Here is a 15952-nt window from a genome sequence, read left to right as displayed (position 1 = left end):
GCCATGCCATAGCCCATGACGTGTATTCTGCTTCAAAGACTCCAACATAAATCCTCCCTTTTTAAGCACTCAAAATGAGCAAATGTATTCAGGATGGCTATTGAGATTATCTAGATATACAGATTGTCTAAGTGTGAATTATAATTTAAAATTACTCATGCAACTGTGGGAAAGTTGGCTTATTTTTGGATGTTTTCTCATCTTTAATTTTTTTTAAATTTTGAAAATTTTTATTGTACATGTTTGCAGTACATGTTTATATTCATCACAGTATTTCATCTTTTTGTTTTGTTTTTTTGAGACAGGGTCTTGCCGTATAGTTCAGGCTGGCCTTGAAGCTTTGGTGATCCTCCTGCCTCAGCCTTTGGAGTACTAGGATTACACATCTGGTACTTCTTCATCTTTAGGGGGAAGAGCAGAGGAAAATGCTGTAAGAAGACTCAGCTGCAGGAGCCTGAGATTCATGGCATTCAGAGGGCAGGTGGGAGGCTGAGTCGGGTGAAATGAAGCCTTTTGCTCTGTTTTTGCCATGGAAGAATTTTGTGTTTATCATGACATGACAGAAATCTAGGGAATAATTAAAGAAGAATTCTTCAGTTTCTTTGATTGGACAAGATGATCTACTTCAAGCCACTGACACATAGTATCTACTCCATTAAACCCAGACTTTGTGTTAGTATGAATCTATAAACTTTGAAAATGACCCACCAGGACACTGAGCCCTGATTAGTCCATCTAGTATGTGGCCATGGGTCAGCCACTTTTCTTCTCAGAACCCCTGTTTTTTCTCTTCTTTAAGAAGAAATAGACCTTTCTCTAGGAGCGCTGCCCTTTGGCAGCCTGTACAAATCTTGATACAAATTTAATTCCTTTTATAAGAAACACATTCACACTGGGCCTGTCACTCATTGTTACTGTGGGTTTCTATGGCCATAGGGAGACATCTTATACAGAATGGCCAGAACTTCACTGGAAAAGACCCCATTTAATGGAGCTCTGTTCCCTACTCTTTTTTCTTATTTCTCAACCACTATCTTTCTCCTACTCTTAAACTTACTCCAAGAATACATTCGACCTGATTATCCTGCCCTAAACCTCCTTTATGCTAAGAAACATGTTTCTTTATGAAATCTGGTGTGTCAACCTGTGACAATCACAAGCTGTGATGGAAGTCATTCTCCCTTTCACCACATCTCTTAATCGGGTAAGATTTTTCCTCGAGTCATGTTTTTGAACTTCTTAACCTGTAGAATGTAGTAATGACTCTTTTCTTGGAGAGAGGCCATGTTGAATATTTTCCATTTGCACTTCCTGATCTCTTCTCCCACCCCTCCATACCGTACCTTCTGCCTTGGCAGATGGCATCATTGGAGTTGCGTTAGTGGTGCCTTCTGCCTCTGGCTTCTGGTTGCTTTAGCCAGTGAGTGGTTAGCAACAGGAGATAGGAAGATGTGAAGAGAGTGAGTTCAGGGCATTCTCAGCACTGGTGTTGCTGGATCACTGGAGTTTAGGTATTTCCTCTCCAAAAGGGTTCACCTGTCTGCTGGTCTCTCCTGAAAGTAGCTTTCTGTGGGTTCTGGGTTTCTCTGCTATTCTCCCTGGGACCAGCAAGCCTAGCTATCTGCAAGAATGCTTCATTATTTCTTATGGATTACCTGTACCTGTCTACACCTTCATAAACATTTCCTTCATTAGACTCTCCTTGATTGTGCCATGGGAGTTTCTCTTTCTAGATACAGTACCACAGATATTTATTTATCCTTTCATTCCTCCATTGCCTCAAAAGGCATGACTGACTGCTTCTGCAAGGAACTATTGGAGGAATTAGGGATCTAGCGGGGAATGAGACACTTTTTTTGATGAGCCAGGTGATGGTGAAGGAAATACACAAGGGAGGATGGTGGTGATGGAGCTGTGTTAGCATTTTTGCTAACAAAGGAAATTCTTCACTGCCTGTGGGGGCTCCCTGTGCTGTCTGAATGTTTGTGTCCCCCTGCCAATTCAGATATTGAAATTTTCACTCTCAAGATAACAATATTAGGAAGCAAGGCCTTTGGGAAGTGCTTAGGTGGGACAGCAGAGCCCTCCTGAATAGGATTAGTGCCTTATAAAGAGACCCCAGAAACTTCACTTCCTCCATTCACCATAGAAGGACACAGCAAGAAGGTGTTACCTATGAACCCCAGAGCAGGCTCTGCCAGATACTGAATCGAATGGCTCCTTGACTTGGGACTTCCCAACCTCCAGAGTTGTGCTAAATAAAGTCCTGTTGTTTGTATGTCACTTGGTTTATGGTGATTTTCTTTTTTTACAGCAGCCTAAACATACTAAGACAAAGCTTGGGCAGAGAAATTCTTTCTGAAGTTTACAGAACTTGCTTTAAGCCTTGAGGGCCAAGAGGGAATTAGCCAGGTGAGGAGGAGTGCAAAACGAGGGGGAAGAGCACAGGAAAGTGCTGTAAGGAGACTCAGCTGCAGGAGCCTGAGATTCATGGCAATCAGAGGGCAGGTGGGAGGCTGGGAGGCTGAGTGAGGCGGAATGAAGCCTTTTGCTCTATTTTTGCCATGGCAAGAGTTTTGTGTTTATCCTGACATGTCAGGAATCTAGGGAAGGGTTTTGTGGGCAGTGGTCCAGACAGTAGTCCCCAAAGTTGATGGAAATGAACATGAAAGCAGAGCAAAAGAACAGTGGGAAGTGGGGCCTGAAGCCACGGGAGTGGCAGAGTGGATGCTGAGCTAGAGGAAGTCTCCATGGGTATAGCTCAGTTACTACAGAACTTGCCATGGCTTTGGCATTTTAAAAAGGGTATATGGAAATGCAGCCATGGCAGGGAATCAGAAAGTTCTAATTCTGTAAATAATCTAACTTTGCTTGTAAATTTTGAAGTTCAATAGCATATTAACATTATAAGCTTGGAAAAACATTATATATACGCATATGTATTACCAGCCTCATCTAAATAATGAACTAGATGGTAGCAAATCCAAACTTCAATGGACAGACCACCAACACAGAGCCATTCCTGCTGTTCTGGGACAGGATTGGGAGAACCTACCTTGTACTATCTGTCCCCTGGCTGCTTTGTTCTTCTGTGCTTCTAGGCCCAGAGTCCAGACAGCCATCAGCATACAGCAAATAACCTACTGGAATCAGCCCAGCTCAGGATTAGATAAGAAATCTGCACCTAGAATTGTTATTTGCACAAAACCTGTTTTCCCTCCACGTTTCTTCAGTGACACAGGTTTTGGTTGGGGGGAAAGGAGAGATGGGAAAGTAAAAGGATGGGTGGTTAGTGTTTTGAAGCAGTTTGACATGGCTCCGAAATAACAGAACTGAAACTAAGACTGTTGAAATAAAATTTGTGTGCTTTCCTGGATCTCTTCTCTCAATGCCTCTGTCACTAAAGATATCTAAAAACCAAAACAAAAAAAGATAGCTCCTATGACAGGAGTTTTGTCTGTTGTCTTCTACAAGCTTTAAGGATGTCTCACTGAAAAGAAAATATGAGTTCATAAGAACTTATTACTGGCCCTACTGGGCCACAACATGCCCCTCAGAACTTTCTCAACTATTCAATGGTAGCAGCTAGTCCTTAAGAACAGGACCTTAGAATTTAAACCCTTACTAGCCCTCATTATGTGTCTGGCTACCTGTGTAACTTGGGGAATGTTGCTTTCTCTCTTTGAACCTAGGGTTCTCCTTCACAATCTAGGACTATCAGTGTTTATCTCAGAGGTGAAGAGGAGGTTAAGTGAGCCAAAGTATGCAGAGTCCCTGGGTCAGAGTGGGCACCACGGAGGGAATGGTAACATGATATTTCAGCAGGAAATTGGAGATGGAGTGGTCAAATTAGGAGCTCAAACCAGGACTCCACTTTTGTGGCTGCCATTTGCTTAGGTTGTGGAGCAGGGCAGCCTCCGAGGAAATCATGTGAGGCTTGGTCAGGCCCCATCCTTTGGCGTTGGAGAATGATGAACGTTGGAATGTTGCTCAGATCCTCCGCCATGACAGTTGTCATGTAGGTAGTTTTGGACTGAACTGTCTGGTCTCTGAGCTTTCTGACCAGGACAATCAACTGGGAAAGTCCATGTACTGGGATAAGCATAAGGGAAGGGATATTCTCTTATTTGGTACACTTTGCTTTTACAGTATTAGTGTATGACTTTAGATGAAATTTTCCACTGACTTTTGGGCCTAATGAAGCAAGTGCTACCAGTGTTGGCTCCTGGGCCTGACTTTAGTATTTCAAATTCATTCTTATGTTATTTATATATTTGAAATTGCACAGTTGGCTGGACTTCCCTTGTTAAAAGAGGTATATTTTATGTCTCTTTCCTTTTTTTCTTTCTGGTAACAGAAAAAGCAATTTTTAAAATTGTAATGAGAATAAAACAAAACAACAGAAAAAATCAGATCAGAACAAAACCATGCAAACACCACAGGATTTCAAAACAAAACAGGAAATCAACCATGACTATCATAATGTTTCTTGTTTTCTTCGAAATAGTTGTCCATATCTTCACACATGATGAATTAAAACAAAACAAAATAGTATAAAACTGATCAAAACAAAAGAAGGAAAGCATTACAGCAATGTTTTTCTTTTTCTAAAGAGGTTGTGTCACACAGTGTGCAAAAGGCAGGCCTTCTAGAACCAGTTGGCCTGTGTGTATATCCAGCCCCACTGTTCAGGCTCCTGTTGCCTTGGGCCAATTATTCATCTTCCTGTGCCTCAGATTTCTCATATAGGACAGAAAGACCAATAGTAGGACTGTTGTTTGCATTAAGTGAGTCAGTATGTGTTGGATGTAGGTCAGACCTGGTTAATAAGGTTGATTGTATTTGTGAGCAGTTCTAGATGTTTCTCAAACACAGAGTTAATCAGCCTTCACAGGAGCTTATGAATAAGCCCTATCTTTGACCCTATTTCACAATGAGGAAAACAAAAGCTTAGAGGTTAACTGGTGTGGGGTCACAGAACCAATAGGTAGCAGAGTTGGGAACTAAACCCAGATTTATATAACTCTAAAGACCATGTTCTATTTTAAAATTCACTTCATTTAAAAAATTTGTTTTTTAGTACATGTTTGCAATACACAATGTTTATGTTCCTTGTGTGGAGTTTACCTAGACAGAACACAGCTTAATTTCTTTTTTATTTTCTTTCCCCATCTCTTGATCCCCTTCCCCTTTGAGAAAGATCTAGCTCCCTCCTTCCTATTATCTATGATTTATTTTGCTCTTTATTTATATTTTGGGTTTCTCATACAAGAGAAAGCATGCAATATTTAAGCTTGTGTGATTGATTTCATTTAACATAGTCTCAAGGTGCATCCATTTTTAACAAGTAACTCAAATTGGTTGCAACTACTTATCAAACTCCGAAAATGGTTGTTAATTTAGACTATTATGTTTTTTAAACACCTTTTCAAGAACATTTGCCAATTTTTTGCATGCTTTCTGGCTTTCCTAGAAGAGATATCTCTTTGTTCTGACTACAGATACTTTGTGAACAATGAAGGTGAAGGTGACCACAATCACAAAATTCCCAGGAAGTAGCTATGGGATTCACCCAGCTAACTTTTCAGGCTTCACCATACAACTTTTCAGGCTTTGACTCTAAATTAACTCTATAATGGAAAATCACAGCTAGGAAGAGACTGGAGAAAGCAGAGTTTGAAGCAGTCTGTTATAAGCAGTTCTTGTATGATAAAGTATTATAGTAAAGATTTCATGCAAACTTTAAAAATATTTTCATCTGAGAATCACTTTAGATTTACAGAAACGTCGCAGAGATAGTGAAGAGTTCCATAGTTCCTTTATCCGCTTTTCCTAATATCAGCAGTTCATATAACCATGCCCATTCATCAAAACTAAGGTCTGTATTTGTACGTTACTAAGAATGAAATTCCAAACTTTATTTGAATCTCTCAGTTTTCCTGCTGTTATTTTCAGGTCTGGGATCCTATTAGGGCACAACATTGTATTTATTATCAGGTCTGTCTCTCTTGACATATGGCTTTTTCTCAGTCTTTCCTTATTGTCCTGACCTCAATTGCCTACTTTGGAGAGTACTGGTGAGTATCTTGCACCATGTCCCTCTGTTGCCTACACAGTCAATCATGATTAGGTCTGATATGGAACCTGGGAAACTATGGCAACATCAAGGGCCCCTCTTATCATCTTATGCCAGGGAGATCCCAACACCAGCATCACTTTTTGCTGGTGATGGTAAACTGGAGCACTTGGTTAAGACCATGTTTTATGTTTTATGTTCTTCACCACCAAGTTATTATTTTCCCCTCCTGGACTGGATTTTGTCAGTCTCCAACACTTGCTTATTCTCAAGGGGAGGAAAATTAAACTCTGCCTCTTGGACAGGGGTATGTACATATGTATTCTTTGAGAAACAAAATTTCCCCTGGTACTGGGGATCAAATTCACAACCCCCAGCTTGCCAGACAGGCACTGCCCCACTGAGCTATACCTCCAGCCCTGAAATTCTTCTATAAGAATTGTTTCACCTCTCCATTTATGAAATGATTCATTTACATGCAGTTGGATTGCTACAGTCTTAATGCCAAGCAAAGTTTTTGTTGTTCTCATATATATATAAATGGCATTAACTTTCTAGAACCCTGGGCATGCCCAAGATTCCCATGCTCCATAAAGAAACAAAGCCCTAGCCTTCAGATAGTGCCTCTTTTGCCCCGAGAACTGGGCACGGGCACTCAGAAGAGCAATGAAGGTCACAAGCAGGTGCAGTGCTATAACCAGGTCTTAGGCTAAGTGTGTTTAACTCCAGCATCTGACAGAAGACTTACACATGTTTGTCCTCAAATCCCTTAAGGCGCACCAAACATCATCCGTTGGAAGACCAAATGCCACAGTTGAGCTTGATTCAGCCACTTTTTGAGGGTAACAAAATGATTTGTTTCCCCCAAAATATATCTTTAATGACCCTTATTCCACTTTACAAAGTAGAATAAGGTGGGGGAGAAGGAGCATCACTTCATTAATCTATGAAAATTGTCACGAGGAAGCCTGCAGATTGGGCACCAGGTGTATGTGGGGCAATCAGGGCAGCTGCAAGGCTGAAGCAGTTCCGAGGCCTTTTCTTTGGCCCACATCCAAAAAGAAGGTGGGGCTTTGCCTATAAAACAAGGGCCAAAGGGCAGGGCTGTAGACTGCTCGGTGGTGGGTGTGGGTCTGGCTGGGTGACTGAATGTATCCAAAACTGAAAGGTTTTTGTGGTTAGAAAGTTTGGATGGAAAGGACCGAACTTTTGATAGCTTTCAAGGGAAATGCTTGCTAGATTCAGCAGCGAAAGAAGAATAGAAAAGAAAAGGAGGGAGCCTCAAAATGAAGGAATTTAAAAGACGGGCAACCAGTCCCTCTGCAGGCAGATTTTGTTTTAGGTCACTGTAACTTCTTAAAATCCTTTTCTTAAAATATAGGAGAAAGTAGACTTCTGAAAATCATTAGGTCTTATAGAAATTCAAGGCTGGATCTCCACTTGTATGTACCCCCCATTACTGGGAATTGAACCTGGGGGCCTAGTATGTGTAGGTAAGCACCCTAAACCTGAGCTACAACCTCTGTTACTTATTCTGAGGTAGGGTTTAGCAGAGTTGTTCAGGTTGGACTTGAATTTGCGATTCTCTTATCTCATCCTCCCAGGTAGCTAGGATTGGGGATGTGCTGCCCAGCCCTGCTCAAACTGGGATTTTTTTTTTTAAATAGAAGTTTTCCTGGGAAGTTGGCTGTCTTGATTTCTTTTGTGTGTCTAAGAAATGATAGTTGGGGAAAACCACTCTGAAGTTTTCTTCACAAGAAATACATGGGCTATGTTAAGAGCAAGCTTGGGGATCGACTGGGGGCAGTTTCTGACTTCACCTTCCCTCAGAATCCTAAAATCTCCTGTTACAGAGAAACACCTGTCCAGGCAGAAAGTGCCTGAAGTCAGCTGCTTGTCCTTCCCTGCTTAAGACTAAAGACTATTTAAATTCCACAGGAAAATCTGGTTTCTTTTGGTTAGACTTTGTTGAGGGAAGGCAACTACAGAGAATGTCAAGCATCGCATAGCTTCTTGGTCTACTTGTGGCTGAATTAACGCTTTAAACTTAGAAAGCTGCTATGGGACTCGACAATAGCATGGAACCTGCAATTTGTCCTTGCAACTGAGTTGGAAATGAAGATTGATTGCCTCAGTCACTGCAGCTGTTGCTAGAGTCACCTGTGAGGGCTCTTGTGATGTGTGGATGCTTGGAAGCTTTTTGTGGTTAGGATAGTGAATAAACCTCATCTGGTTGGATGGATGGTGGCCTAATTAGAGACAGATGAAAATTATTGTATGGTTTCTTTGGGTTTGTTGGGAGGGACAACCATATTTGTCTTAGAAAAGGGAATGAAGCATTCTTGTGGCAGGCTTATCAAGAATTCTAAAGTAGGGCTGGGGATTTAGCTCAGTGGCGTAAGTGCCTACCTGGCAAGCATGAGGTCATGAGTTCAACCCCCAGTACCAAAAGGAAAAAAAAAAACCCACTAAGACTTCTAAAGTATTACACATGAGAGTGCTTTTACTCACAGTCTTGTTTCTGTAAACTTAATCACTAAAACTATAAGAATATAGGAAAGCCACTGTCACAGATCATTAGGTAAAGAATGTTGATGTCTCTACAATGATCGATACAGAGTTCATCTTTGACTGGATGCAGCATGAAACAGTTGTCTCCATGAAGGTATAGGCAAGTCCTACAATATGGTCCCTGTGTCACTGGTGCCCCTGCACTAGCTCTAGGCATCATGAACTGAAAAGGCTTAGGAGAAGATGGCTTACAATGAAAACCATTGAGAGATGGAAAAGGAGGTGGAAAACAAGCTTTTCAAGTCAGCTGTGCTTTAGAACTAGTTGGGAACCTTGCCAGGTCCCTTTGTGCCGGTGAACACAGACTGAGCTGGCTGCAGTGTTTTCTGTGAGCTCATTTTGATCCTGGGAGTACCTTGCTGCTTTGACATTTGGCTTTCTAGTCTGGAATTCATTTTCTGTCTTAAAACTTGTCTGACACTGAGCTCATGGCAGTTTAAACCCCGATTATTCCTCAGGGGGTGACACTAAGTGAAATTACTCAGTTGTGGCAAGGCCACTTTGGGTTCTGGGTTCTACTTATTTTCTGAGTTTTGGTGCCTTTTGTATAGTTACCCAGTGCTAGAGGGTCAGGAGTTATTTCCCTGTGAAGCTGTCTGTTTCTTAGCAGCAATGTGTATCTTAAAAAAGCTTATTTGATTATCTTCATCTCCTAAATGTGAGCCCACTCAGATGAGTCCTGAGAGTTAGAAAGACAGAAGTTACATGGTCAAAGGTAGAAAATAAATCAAGTCAAAATTAGAGCCAAGTGAACTAAAATCTTCCTTCTGAAGGCTTACTAGTGGTGTGTGTGGGGGGGGGGTGGGGGTGGTGGTAAGGGGAGGATTTGTTCAAAGTAACCCTTTTTCTCATCAGCCTAGATGAAGGGAGCCATTCCATACTGGAACTGAAGCAATGAATGTGTGAAGCTTTGTGGGATCTCGTGTAGCAAAGACAATCTGCCCTGGTGCAGTTGAGGAGGAAAGATAGGCAGAATCCTCCTAGTGGCCTACTTCTTAGAGGAAGGAGTTCAGATTATGAGTGGTATGGGGAGCCTGGTTTGAAAAATGTCTAAATTACTAAAGTATGTTTTTTTACCCATCAGTTCTGAGACAGTTCTGAGAATCCACCCTAAATGAGGGGAACACTTCAGGCTTGCAGCTGTGGTCAATAGCATTTCACTTCTCCAAATTGTCAGGCTGCTTCTGGGGAGGCACCATATCTTGGTCTAATCTTGCTTTTGCTTGAAGCAACTTGAAGCTTGGTGAAGTCTACTAATCTCTGGACATCTGTTTCCTGGACATTTGTTAAAGTTCAGTGCTATCAAAGGTCACTTAAAGAGACCTTCATTCTGATCTCCTGATCCATAAGGAAATTGCAAATGGTTCACAAGTGGCCCTTCCCAGTGACAGACTTCTGATGAATACCAGTGGATGGTAGTTTTTTTTCTGTAGGGCTCCATCCTTCTGAAAGCCTGAGTGTGAGCAATAGTGGCCAGAGGTCATCTCTGCTAGCAATTTCTCTATCCCTTACCTTCTAAACCACAGGATAAACAACCCAGCCTCATGGTCACAAGACTGACTAAAATGACAGGCTGTTAGCCACTGTTCTCCCCTCCCTCCAGAGACTGGTTGAACTAGTCTGCAGACAATGATGGGGATACCTGGTGGGTGGTCTAGAGGGGAGATTTGTCTGCTGGAAGGGTCTTAGAACAAAATAGTGTTAGTGCATACACTTTAGCTGTGTTCTAAGCCCTTCATTATGGAGCTTGGCTAAACTGGATATCACTAATTAGGTGATTAAAAAAGTTTGATATTCTAGGAAGTACAGGGAAATGAAGCTTCTCAGTAGAAGGATGCCCTATAGGTGACCAAATATGGTCTTGCTTCTCTATGATGGCCTGGTGGGGGGAAGCAAGGCCAAGCTTTGTGACAGAAAAGAGAAAGTCTAGAAAGAATGAGCATGCCTTTTAGTTAGTCATTGCTGTTGAAGTTGGGAGTTGCTGTTTGTTTGGGAGTTGTCTAAATTAAGCCCATTCAACTAGGTATCTGAATGGACCTATTGTGACTTTTGCCTTCATGTCTAGGTTTAGGAATCCTAGGTGTAGGAGATGGGATGTGGTATGAACTTCAGTCTTTCAATCTTGTGTTCTCTGAAGCAAAGTTCCCATCCCAAACGGCCCTCTACTTTTAGAAGTAATGATCTTGGAAATTTTCTAGGTCATATACGTATTTCTCTATGCTTCTCCAGAGAATGCATAGAACTCCTGACTAGAGATGTCCCGCAGATATGTATGTGAGCTACAAGATTAAGCCACATGTCTCCAAGTGTTCTAGTAGCCTCTTTCAAAAAGCCCAAACAGATCAAATTTCACCATAATAATGGCCTTAATTTTGGGTACAAAGCATTTAAAATTGAGTGGGGTTTTTTTTTTTTTTTGAATAGTTAGTAAAATTTTTTAAAGGGTAGGAAGAGAACTGGACTTTGTGGACTTTGTTTGGACCAAGTAAAAGTGGGAAAAACCCTCCAGTGTGAGGGTGGGCAACTTTGTCTGTGAACACAGTGGCTATAGTGTACACTTTGAAGCCAAAGTGTAACTGAGCACAGACTTAGCCACATTTCCATTGCTCGGTGACTAGTGGCTGTATTATATAAGACAGACCTAAGAGGAAAATTGGGGTCTGTTAGTCTGAAAATCTGGCAACTTTAGAGAAACGTTGGACTGAAATTACCTACGTAGCATGGAGCTTTAGTATTGCCATCAGTTGAATGCAAATCTTGGACATCCTTAAGAACATCCTTAGGACCCTAGCTGCCACTTTGTTTGGTTATTGCATGCAAACTTTGTCCCAGAACCTTGGATGATACTATGCACATCGAAAGAGCATTGTATCAGTCAGGGTTTACTAGAGAAACTGATAAAACACAGGATATACAACTGTATAAGAAATTACAAGATTAGCTTACAATGATCAGCCACAAAGTTGAATAAGGGAGCATGCAGAGGATGTCTGTATGCTAGAGCTTGAAGGGTTAGCACAAAGGCTAGAGCTTACTCTGCAGTGTCTAGTACAAGTCCATATCAGGAGGCCAATGGGTCTACAATGGAACACTGGCATCTACGACAAAGACTTGAGTCCCAGGGAAAGCCAAAAAGTCTGCAAGAAGTGGGGAGATGATGTCCAAGCTGAAAATGAAGACTGGAACTCCTTTGAAGAAGCCAAAATCAGTCCCTCATTTGCCTATTTTATGTATGCAGGATGTTACAAACTAGGGACCTGCCCCTTGCTGAGTCACTTAAAGTTCCAACCTTTTCAAATGCTGAATCACTTAGTTAAGCTCCTAGACTTCTCAAGTTGACACAATGTACAAACCATAACACTCATATTCCCATGGTAATTTTAGTAACTCTTGATTGTCCCGACTACAATTTCTATTTTTCAATGTGGATTGTTTCAAAAGATGAAACACTTGAGTATTTAAACATAATGAAAATAAAACGAGGCTTTATTCTCCCTTAAATATTTCTAGAGAAATGATTTCCACATGAGACAGGGCTTGGGTAGAGCCCTTGGTCATGCAGCCTGGTGTCCAGGAAGCCAAGTAGCACTTCAGAACCCCTTGAGGGACTGTGACACAGATGTCACCATACCCCAGAATGACAGGGCTATGGCCAAGACTGGAGCTGGATGTGGGCACCTGTGTGTCCCTGCCAAGCTGACTGGTGTTCTGGGATGTGCCAGGCTGGATATGGTTCACACAAAATATGCATGGGCACAAACACCTGGGTCCCCCATTCCGGCCTCTCTACTCCTGATATCTGGCTCAGTGCCTTGCTTAGGGCAGGGCCCCAGTACATTTCGGTCTTGTCCAGAGGCAAGTGGCCAGCATCCAGGGCGGGCTCCTTCCTGCACATTGCCCGGGTGAGGATGGGTGGCTCTTGGGCCATCTGGATAGGGAGGAAGTCTGTTAACAGCTGCCAGACAACCCTTCGCCCCTGAGAGTCCCCTCAACACTCTTCCAAGCTGAGGCTGCCCAGTATCCTCTCTGTTCTTCAAGGCTGGTTCTATGGCTTAACTCTGTTTTGTGTTGGAGACTGAGGCCTAGTGGGAAGCTCCAGTTTTGAGCAGGTGCCGCCAGTCTGCCCTCTGTCACCGTGGTACCACGTGAAGTAGAACCAGAGCTGCACGATGCCTTTGGCAAACTGTCAGAGGAAGCTATGGTGAACAGCGAGAGTATTTGCATTTGTAATTGACAGTCTTGGAGGTGATGTCCTTAAGGACAGGCTCGATTAGAAGCGCAGGATAGCAAAACCCTTGTCTGCGCAGCGCTCCAGTAACTACTTGAGTATGGAGAGCTTGTCGATGAGGGCAAGGTAGAAGATGTTGAACTTGTAGCCCCACAAAATCTTGAGTGGCAGGTGGCCGAAGTCATTCATAGTGGGTCTGGTTTTTTCCACTGGAAGCCCATGTACACACTGTTGTTCGAGGCCTATACCTGTGGGCCCACAGGTAGACCTTACCGCTGAGCAGCAGCTCCACATTGAACTGTGCTTCATCTTGGCCCATGCCCTCCTTAGTGTACCAGAAGATTGCTCTGAGTTCTCGCTGGCATCGCTGGTGACATGGAGCTGCTGTTACAGCTGCAGGCACCTTGGGACCTAGTCAGGCTCCAGCACTTGAATGTCCAGTGGCAGTGATTGTGTTGTGAGTAGCAATAGGCTGTACTGGCCTGTGCCATGGTCTTCCAGGCTCTGCTGGATCGGGTCCTCCTTGATGAGTGCAGACTGGCTGTGCCACCTATTTAGCTCTCTCTGGGCCCTGTCCCAATCTCCCTGGGAGAGCCTTGGTGTGGGCTTCAGCTCCTCAGGCTCCAGGCTCTGGCTGGGGGCTGGTGGCTTCTGCTTGAGGATGGGGGACAGGGGCCCACTCTGCATGTCCTGCTCCTGCTTCAGCTTGTATATCTGCTGCCGAGGCAAGTTCTGGTTGTGCTCTTGGTGCCGGTTGCAGGCCATATACACGTGCAGCAGCTGCAGCAGGTTCTCTCAGTTAGTTTCCAGGTTTGGGAAGCCAGCCTGGCTCTTGCCCTTGGTGCCCTGAAACATGACCTGCAGTTGTATTGTAGGTCTAGCCCTTGAACACTGCCCGCATGGAGGAGCTGACAGGCGTTCACACTTTCCTTGCACTCACCAGGGGCCTTGCCTGAGGCCTCCAGTTTTTGGAGCTTGGAGATCTCATTCTTGGTGATGATGGTCGTGTCCTGTCAGAAATCTGCATTCTTGCCCTGCTCCAGCTCCATGTACACCTGGATGTTCTCCAGCAGGTCCTCCATGTCCGCCACTGTGCGTGCATTGAGGAAGGTGTACAGCTCTTGTATCTCCACGGCCAAGTTGTTGTCCTGGGTGCTGATATACCTGACCCAGCAGGTCGATGGGCTTGGCCTGCCCATCCTGGATGTTGTCCTCCTGGATCCTCTTGTTCTCCTTCAGCTCCTTCTCTAGGGCCTTTTCCAGAGACGTGCCCAGCAGGTAGCTGTCGCTGAAGGGGTTGTCGGTGTTGGTGTAGCCCCTGTAACTCTTCACTCCCTGTCTCAGCTTCTTGCACTCCTTGGCTTCCTCCCTTAGCAATCAGCCACACCAGTTTCTCGGGCAGCTGATTGGGCTCCCCGCGCAGCTGCAGCTGGCTCAGGGTCGTTGTCCCCGCCACCACTCTGGGACTCTCCATGCACCCTGGGGGAGGCTGTGCTGCATGGAGAGCATCTCGGGGACAGTGAGCACCAGTCCCTGTGGCGGCTCCAAGCCTCTGCTGCTCCATGAAGTCTGATCCCGGGGACCAGTACGGGGAGCGCCATTGGTGTGGCATGGGGCTCCAGTTTCGCTGCCACCTTGCTTCCTCTGAATCTGACCGCTTCCCACCTCCACAACCTCAGCGGGCGAAGCTCCTGGTCCCCCAGGCACCTGTGGTTTTGCCGCCCAGGGCTGCCGCTAGGACTTCGCCTCGAGATTTCGCTCCAGCTCCGCCACCTTCTGCACGGACTGCGGTCTGGGCCTGTGCCGCAGCCCATTGGCGGGGAGGTCAGCGGTGTAGCCGACTGAAACCTGGGCCCCTGAGCCAGGCGTGCGGGGCTTTCCGGAAAGCACAGGATTAGGGTGAGCGAGCCCCTCCCGCAGCCCAATCCGCGGGGATTCGAAGTCCAGGAACCTTCCTCCATTTGCAGCTGTGGTTTCTGTGGACTGACTCTGACCGAGCTGCTGTCTCTAGGGCAGGGTGACTTGCTATTCATGGGGTACTGGAGGCAGCCCCCTGCCGGTCAGGAGCCGGTAGCACTCACACCCTTAATCACAGCATAGCGTTCTTGCCAGCCTAGCGCACCCTAGATCCAGCTACCTCCAAAAAGCCCCACCGTGACTCACGGGGGAATGTGGGTAACAAGCCATAACACTGCATTTTAATCATACACTGTTAGCTTTTTAAGTTAACTGGAGCATAGGCTCCTCTTGAACACTTTGCTGTGAACTGATGTTGTGTAAGGCCAATGTAAACTGATACTCAATACTTTCAAAACTCGATTTAGACTGCTATTTGGATCAGAAGGGCTGGTTTTCCCCTGGAGGTTTCGAATTTGCCAAGAGGAAGATTTTTTGGCTTTGGGGAGCCAGTTTTTTCCTGGAGTTTGTTCTTTTGGTCTGCATTAGAGGTGTTGAGGCTGAAGGTCATGAGGAGCCAGGGTAAACTGCTCCACTTCTTAGGAGCCAGACTAGGTTTCTGTTTAACAAGGAGAGAATGCAGACCCCTTGACACACCTACAAAGGAGCTTGTTGGACTCCGAAGCATTGACTCTGCTGAGGTACTGTCCTCGGGGGCTTCAATCCAGAATGGAACTGGAGCCAGTTTCTCCAGGATTGTTCTGAGAAGTGCCTGGAAGCCACTGGAGGCACCATGAAGGAAGTCTGGCCATCACAGATGGGGATTGACGCCATGCTCTCCTGTATGACCACCTGGACACATGGGGCTGAATAACAAGGAAAGGAAGGCTTCTTCCAAAGGTCCTGAGGTTTTCAGAGGGAACTTGTTCTGCTGTACTTTACTCATGGAGGATTATGTATTTGGGAAAGTTGATCCCAGAATAAAAACCTGTAAGCAGGCTTGTCCCAGTGTTTTTGAGAATAGAATAGCTTATTCACGTGACTTGCCTCAGGCACGCTGTTCTTGAGAGTGGCCTGCTGGGGCACAGAGGTGATTACAATCAGTCTCCAGGTTCAGCCACTCCCACAGTATCACTTTTACAGAGTCTGTTTTCACTTGTGAGTTTCGAAATGAGTTGCCT

General features: G+C 44.5%; 1 pseudogene; it reads right to left on the bottom strand.

The window, feature by feature from the left end:
* Positions 1-12751: 12751 nt before the first annotated feature.
* On the bottom strand, positions 12752-14439 carry LOC100717971 (splicing factor Cactin-like; annotated as a pseudogene).
* Between the last annotated feature and the right edge of the window lie 1513 nt (positions 14440-15952).

This window comes from Cavia porcellus, unplaced genomic scaffold, assembly GCF_034190915.1.
Source record: "Cavia porcellus strain 051 isolate PalLab524CR breed Dunkin Hartley unplaced genomic scaffold, mCavPor4.1 scaffold_4, whole genome shotgun sequence".
Classification (NCBI taxonomy): domain Eukaryota; kingdom Metazoa; phylum Chordata; class Mammalia; order Rodentia; family Caviidae; genus Cavia; species Cavia porcellus.
The sequence above is the reverse complement of the archived record's forward strand: the minus strand, read 5'-3'. Positions and strand labels throughout refer to the sequence as shown.